Source organism: Trichosurus vulpecula, chromosome 2, assembly GCF_011100635.1.
Source record: "Trichosurus vulpecula isolate mTriVul1 chromosome 2, mTriVul1.pri, whole genome shotgun sequence".
NCBI classification, from domain to species: domain Eukaryota; kingdom Metazoa; phylum Chordata; class Mammalia; order Diprotodontia; family Phalangeridae; genus Trichosurus; species Trichosurus vulpecula.
Window position 1 is genome coordinate 421,314,819 of NC_050574.1, and position 6,339 is coordinate 421,321,157.

The window sequence follows — 6,339 nt, forward strand, 5'->3', positions numbered from 1 at the left end:
AGAACTGGCCTCAAGTAGTGGACCTAGAGAATGAGACTGAAAGACAGGGTCCTGAACCTGATGAATTTGTTGACTTAAGTTTAACACAATATTCTTGAAGACAATGAGAAGCCAGCAGAGAGAGATCAGATGGGGTGAGGGGCATTGGTCTTCTGGTGACAATCTCATAGTGGGAAAGTTTGGTCTTCCCCACAGGTCCAGACCAGAGGGCAAGGACAGCACCTTGATCCATGGTGCCTGGGAATCTGAGGTTAGTTTTCCTGGTAGCCCTTTCCATACGCCATTAGTCCTCTCTACCAACCCCGAGGATTGGGGGTGATAAGCACAATGTAGATGGTGGTGAATTCCTCAAGCCTCCAGGGTGGCTCTGAGCCCTTGCCCTGTAAAATGAGTTCCCTGATCACTGTGAATTTCCTGTGGGACGACCCCCCCCAATAAAAGATGATGTGTTCACATAGGACTTTTCCTACCACCCCTGAAGTGGCTGCCTGACATGGAAAACCTCTACACAACTAGAAAACATACAGGGCAAATTTATATCCTTGGCACGGAGGTAGCTGGATGAGGTCAATTTGCCAGATCTCAAAGGGTGATAAAGGGAGGGGTTGTACAGAGGACAAGACTGACATCTAGACACCACTTCTTCAGCCATCTTTTTTGATATCTCCACCAGTGCTGAGAAGCGAGTTCATAAAGCTTATCCAGTCCCTAGTGACACATGTGATGGAGGTGGCTTAGTAAGGATTAGTAAAGCTGGTGAGGAAGAACAACCCATTGTCCATGTTTCCAAAGTCCCGTTTCAGAGTCTCAAGTGCACCCTTACGGTTTCCATTGTCGCATCTGGAGAAATCAGAGCTTGAGTTTCTGTTAAAGCTACCAAATCAATAGGCAGGGATGCAGAGGGGGAGGTGCAGGAAACCATTACAGAGACCGGGGGCAAAAGGGCTGCCCCCTTGGCGCCTTTATCAGCTAGTTGATTCCCTGTTGCTTCAGGAGTGGATTCACGAGAATGCCTAGAGGTTTTGATAACGGCCACCTTCCTGGGGAGTAATAGACAATCTAGCAACCTAAAGACCAGCTTACTGTTCCTTATGGGCTGTCTGATGGAAGTTAAAAATGCTTGTTGCTTCCACAACATTCCAAAATCATGGGCCACCCCAAGAGCATATCTGCTATCTGTGTAGATATTAATCTTTGCCCCCCCTTCCCAATTCACAGGCCCTTGACACTGCTTCTAGCTCTGCCTGTTGTGCAGAGTGAGCATGGGGAAGGGGCCCAACTCCAATACCTCAGTTACGCGGTAATGCTGTAACCTTTTACCATTTGTCCCTCAGAGTTTCGTAAGCAGGAACCGTCTGTGAAAATGGTGAAGTCAACATCTGAGATGGATGTCTCTTGGAGGTCAATTCTTGGAGTCAGCAGGTGGTCCAGGATTGTAATGCAGTCATGATTGGCAGTGTTGACTTCATGGTCATTCATGAGCTGGTCTGTCTCGAGACTAGGGATGGTGTCTAAAAACTCAGCAAGGCAGACGTAGGAGGGAGATTTGGTGAAATCTTGAGGAAGGACAGTCCAGTATATTGTTGTCCTTCCCAAATAAAAGCAAAAAGGTATTGCCTGGAGGGGTACACGGGGCTAGAAAAGAAAGCACTGCAGAGATCCACCGCAGTGAACACAGCAGCAGATGGCGGAATGAGGGATAATAGGATATGGGGATTGGGGATTATGGAGGAGTGGGGTAGAACAACGGCATTTATAGCATGGAGGTCCTGAACGAGGAGCCAGCCTTGGTTGCCAGGCTTTTTGATAGGGAAGATAGGGGTGTTACATGGAGAGGTACAAGGGACAATCAATCCCTTTGAAAGGAATGTCTGGAGAAGAGAACCAGCACCTTCAACAGAGGCATGGGGAAGGGGATACTGACTGAGACATGGAGGAGGACAGGAAGTGTCAATCTGAACCTGCATGGGGGCGGCTGTAGAAATGCATCCAATATCTGTATGATCCATGGCCCATAATTGGGGAGGCACTTTGGCCAGGGACAGCTCTTCTCAGGTCCCAAGTACCTTGGACTGAGGAAGGAGGGATAGGGCTGTTAATTGGTGCTGAGGTAGGGGAACAATGATCTAGCTGAAAACCCATTGGGGTAAAACTTAATACAGCAGAAAGGAAGGAGAGGATATCTTGGCCAAGGAGGTAACGAGGAGCCCCGGGGACAAGGAGGAAGGTGTGTTGAGAGTGGTCCTGGCTGAGGATGACTGAGAGAAGAAAAGTCCTGAAAGCCCGGAGAGGCTTATTAGAAATGGGGAATTTGCAGGGATCCAAAACTGACAGGGTAGCACCGGTGTCAACCAGGGCCAAAATGAGGTGGCCCTGTACTACCACAGACAGTTACCCTAGTTGAGAAAGGGACAGGGAGGGGTAGCTAGAAATCAGATTCTGCAACCCTTGCTCAGAGCACCAATATGGTCATGGGGCGGGGAGGGAAGGAGTGCCCCTGGTTTTTCTGATTTTCTGAAAGCTTACAAAGCGTTCTACATTCTGATTCCCAGTGCCCTGGTCTTTTGCAATAGTGACAGATGACCAGGTTTGCGGTCCCTTACTACATTATCCCTCTTTGCTACTATATCCTCCTCAGCCTGTATTGTTAGGGTCTGGGAGAGCTGAGAGGCAAGCTTAGCTATAAATTGCGCGTGTTTAGACTGCCTCTCCGGCTGGGTGATTTTTATATTTCGTGATAGGGAAGGTTGGAGGTTATTAACGAAATAGAGAAACTGGGTTTGACCTCCTCCTTCCTGATCATGGACTAAGCCAGAGTTAGCATCAAAAACCTCAGCTAAGCGATTGTAAAATTGGAAGACAGTCTCGGCAGGCTTCTGGATGACACAATTTAGAAAAGTCTGTGAGTCGGGGAAAAGCTGCTGGGATATCTTCAAGTACGTCTTCACCTAAAGCTTTAGCCTCCCGATAGTGACCTTCCTGATTTTTTCAAGCGACCCAATCTGGTTTTTGCATTTCTTCAGTGGAGGCTTTTATATCCGCCTTTTCCCACCAATTCCTGACTTTACCTTTCCCAACCAAAATCACCACTAAGAGGCAAATGTCAGGGATCCCTGGGCTGTAAGACTGGAGGATGACCCTGAACTGATCAGCGAAACCTATGGGATCTTGGCGAGGATCAGGGAAGTCCTTTGTGATGGCCGGCAATTCACCCTGTTCCCATGGCTGGAAGTTACACTGAGTGGTGGAAACAGGCGTGATCGGTTGGTTTGACTTGGCCGTTTTCATTCTCTATACCTACAATCTGGGTGCTTTGTTTACTGACTACCTTAAAGGGATAGGCCCCAATGGGAATGGGTTCAGGGCTCTGGTCTGTAGGTGGAGTATAGCTGTCCTTCTCAAGACCAGAGCCTTTAAGGGAAGGGGAAGGTGGGGAGGGCGTGGGGGGAAGCAACAGCAGGGGCAGAACAGAGTTATCCTCCTCTGGACTAGAGGCGGGGAGGGAAGGTGAAGAGAGAGGGGGTGAAACAGCTTTGCGAGCCTTAAGGGAAGCGGCTTCTGCCTTTTGCCCTGGCTCAGCCATCTCAGCAAACCAATGATGAAAATGTTCCCACTCCTGGTTGGATGTTTTGTTGGCCTTTAAACTTAATTTGGTTTTAAGATAAAGTAACTTTGACTGGTCAAAAGAGCCTCATTGTGGCCAACATAAATTGGAGCTATCTTTAGTTAACTGACACCAGCGCTGGCAATACTTAGGATTGTCTGGTTGGTAATGGCTTGACATGTAATAAGCTGGGGTCTTGTCCACTGAATGTCTAATTTTAGTTTTTGATTGACCCATAGCCAGTTTATTTCCCTAGATCAGATCCTCAGAGGGGACCTAATTAATCCAAAGCAATTTAACGCGAATTGGTCCCCTCCCCCAAAGCTAGCTTAAAGGAAATTGCGGACTTAAACCAAACTAGGGGGAGTCCAGTGGAAGCTGAGAATAGGGGACTTAACCTGACTGTGTCCTCCAGGAAAAATGAATGCTGTGGTGCCTGAGGTAATAGCATTGGCGAGGTCAGGGTTTCTCCTATTATGTCAGTTCACTGTTGACCTGAAAGTTTGGTTAAAGGAGGCAAACAAGCTAGATGATAGAAATTTTACATTACTTATTCATTTATTCCCTTAAAGCCAGTGGATACATACATGTATGAAGCCAGACAAAATCTGACTGTCTGAACAAAAGAATGAGAAGGTTTAAATACATTTTTAGAACAGACTCAGCATGTCTGTGTCACTCAATTTTATGATCTCCATGTGTGTTTGACCTTGATACAAAAAAAGACTTTTCTTAATTGAATAGGTTGTAAATACAGTAAGTCAAGATAGTTGACAAAAGTGTCAATTGAAATTACAACCCAGGATTTCTCTGTTTAATCTGCCATCAACATGCCATAACATAGTATATGCCCATAAAATATCAAGATAAGAAAAAGTCACTTTATTCAAGATAGTGTCTGGGGTTAAGGTTCTCATCCTTAATGGCTGTAGACGGAAAGAATGCTCTTGTCAGCCCCAACTGGGCTTGCTAGAAGAGGTATTCTCTGAGTTTACATGGAGAACAAAGAAGCTGTTAGGTCCAGGATCATCATCTGGTTGATTAGGGCTCTTATTGATATTAAATGATTGTCATAGACTAGAATTCAGGCCCTTCAAACTCTCAAGCACCCTCCCTCCTCCAAAGGTTTAAGAAGATAGCATCATCCTGTGAAGAACCAACCCTGACTTGGGAGTTGTGACTCATCACCAACAGGAGTGTTGGGGAGCTGAAAGAAAACAGATTGAAAAGAAAAGAAAGAATGTTCAACTAATGGTACTGATCTTGGGCATCTCCTGAGTCCAGCAGGCCTTGGGAGGGATGCTAGACCCTGGAAAAGAGAACTCTGTGACTGGAGTAGGGGGAGATGGAGATGTATACTGAACAGCTCATCTATATGGCAACTTTGAGGAGACACTTGATGTCTGGTTCGACATTGATGGTGGGGAAAGATTGGCTATATCAGCAAAAGGGCTCACCCTCAGGGCCCACTAGGAACTTCTCAAAGTTCGAGGAAACATCTGAACAACGCACAGGACTCCACATGATGAGCTTTGGGTCTGTCATGAAGGAGAATGGGTCATCATCAGGGTAGGGGAGTTTAACCTTCAGGCAGGGAAAGACAAGATGCTCATTCTGTCAATTCACTTCACACTTACGGACAAGTATGAAGTTGGGCTAGAAGCCAGCCCCAGGGTGGACGTACTTGAGACTGTTCAGGATCTCTTCATTCTGACACTTTTCCTGGTGCCCAAACTGGTTGCAAGGGAAGGCAAGTATTATAAAGCGCCTTGGGAAGTGGCACAGCAACTAATTAAGCTGGGTATAGTCCCAAGTGGTTGTGCCTCGGAGCGAGGCCAGGTTCTCGATGAGTACTGCCCATCCTTCAAAAGTGTTGAAATCTATCTTCTCCCCTTCCAGGCTGGTAGCACTGAAGTTGTAGAAAGATTTGGTGATGTGAGCCATGGTGAGAAGGCAGAGTCTCCAGCTCATTTTATGGGTGAGGAAACTGAGGTAAACAAGAGTTAAGAAATTGCCCAGGTGTCTGAGGCTGGATTTGAACCCAGATGGGTATTCTTGAATCCAAGTGCAGTGCTCTATCCACTGCACCACCTGGGTGCTCTTGATTCTGTTAAGCAAATTCCAATTCATATTTCAAAACCAAGTTAGTTCTCCTATAGTCTTGAGATTTCTATTTGATATCTTCACTTTTTTGCAGCTCAGATATGCAATATTGATACTGAGATTGAGAGGATTAAAATACAATTAAATTTGTGAAACTTTCCCTAATAATTGGAAGACTTAAAAATCCATGATACAAATTTTAACTGGGTTACCAGACAGATTTTTTCCCTCTTTTTTTGGTTTATCACCAAGTTTTCTTGCTTTGTCTCCATTAATGCATTCAACTAGTTGTCAACATAACAGTATGACCTGTAGGCACATAAATCAACCAAGAGTTTATTAAGTTTAGGTTGCAACCTCCTTATGTTTCTAACTAGAGGTATCCTAAAGATACAAGTTAGAGGCAGAAGTGTTATATCCCAGTTTTGTTTCTTGAGGGAAGCCTTGAGGAAGATGGGTCACAGGAGGAAGACCACCTATCTACTTGCTTAATATTGCTGAAAAAGAAATGATGAATTTTCTCCTTTTAAAGGGATTTTTTCTTCAAAGTGTCTAAAAGCATAGTAATTATAGAGATGGGGAGAAAATTTGTAACTCAAAATCTTGTGGAAATGAATGTTGAAAACTAAAAG

The 6,339-nt window shown here is 45.3% G+C and overlaps 1 pseudogene; it reads right to left on the reverse strand.

Moving 5' to 3' along the window:
* Positions 1–4,975: 4,975 nt before the first annotated feature.
* Positions 4,976–5,548, reverse strand: LOC118839745 (annotated as a pseudogene).
* Between the last annotated feature and the right edge of the window lie 791 nt (positions 5,549–6,339).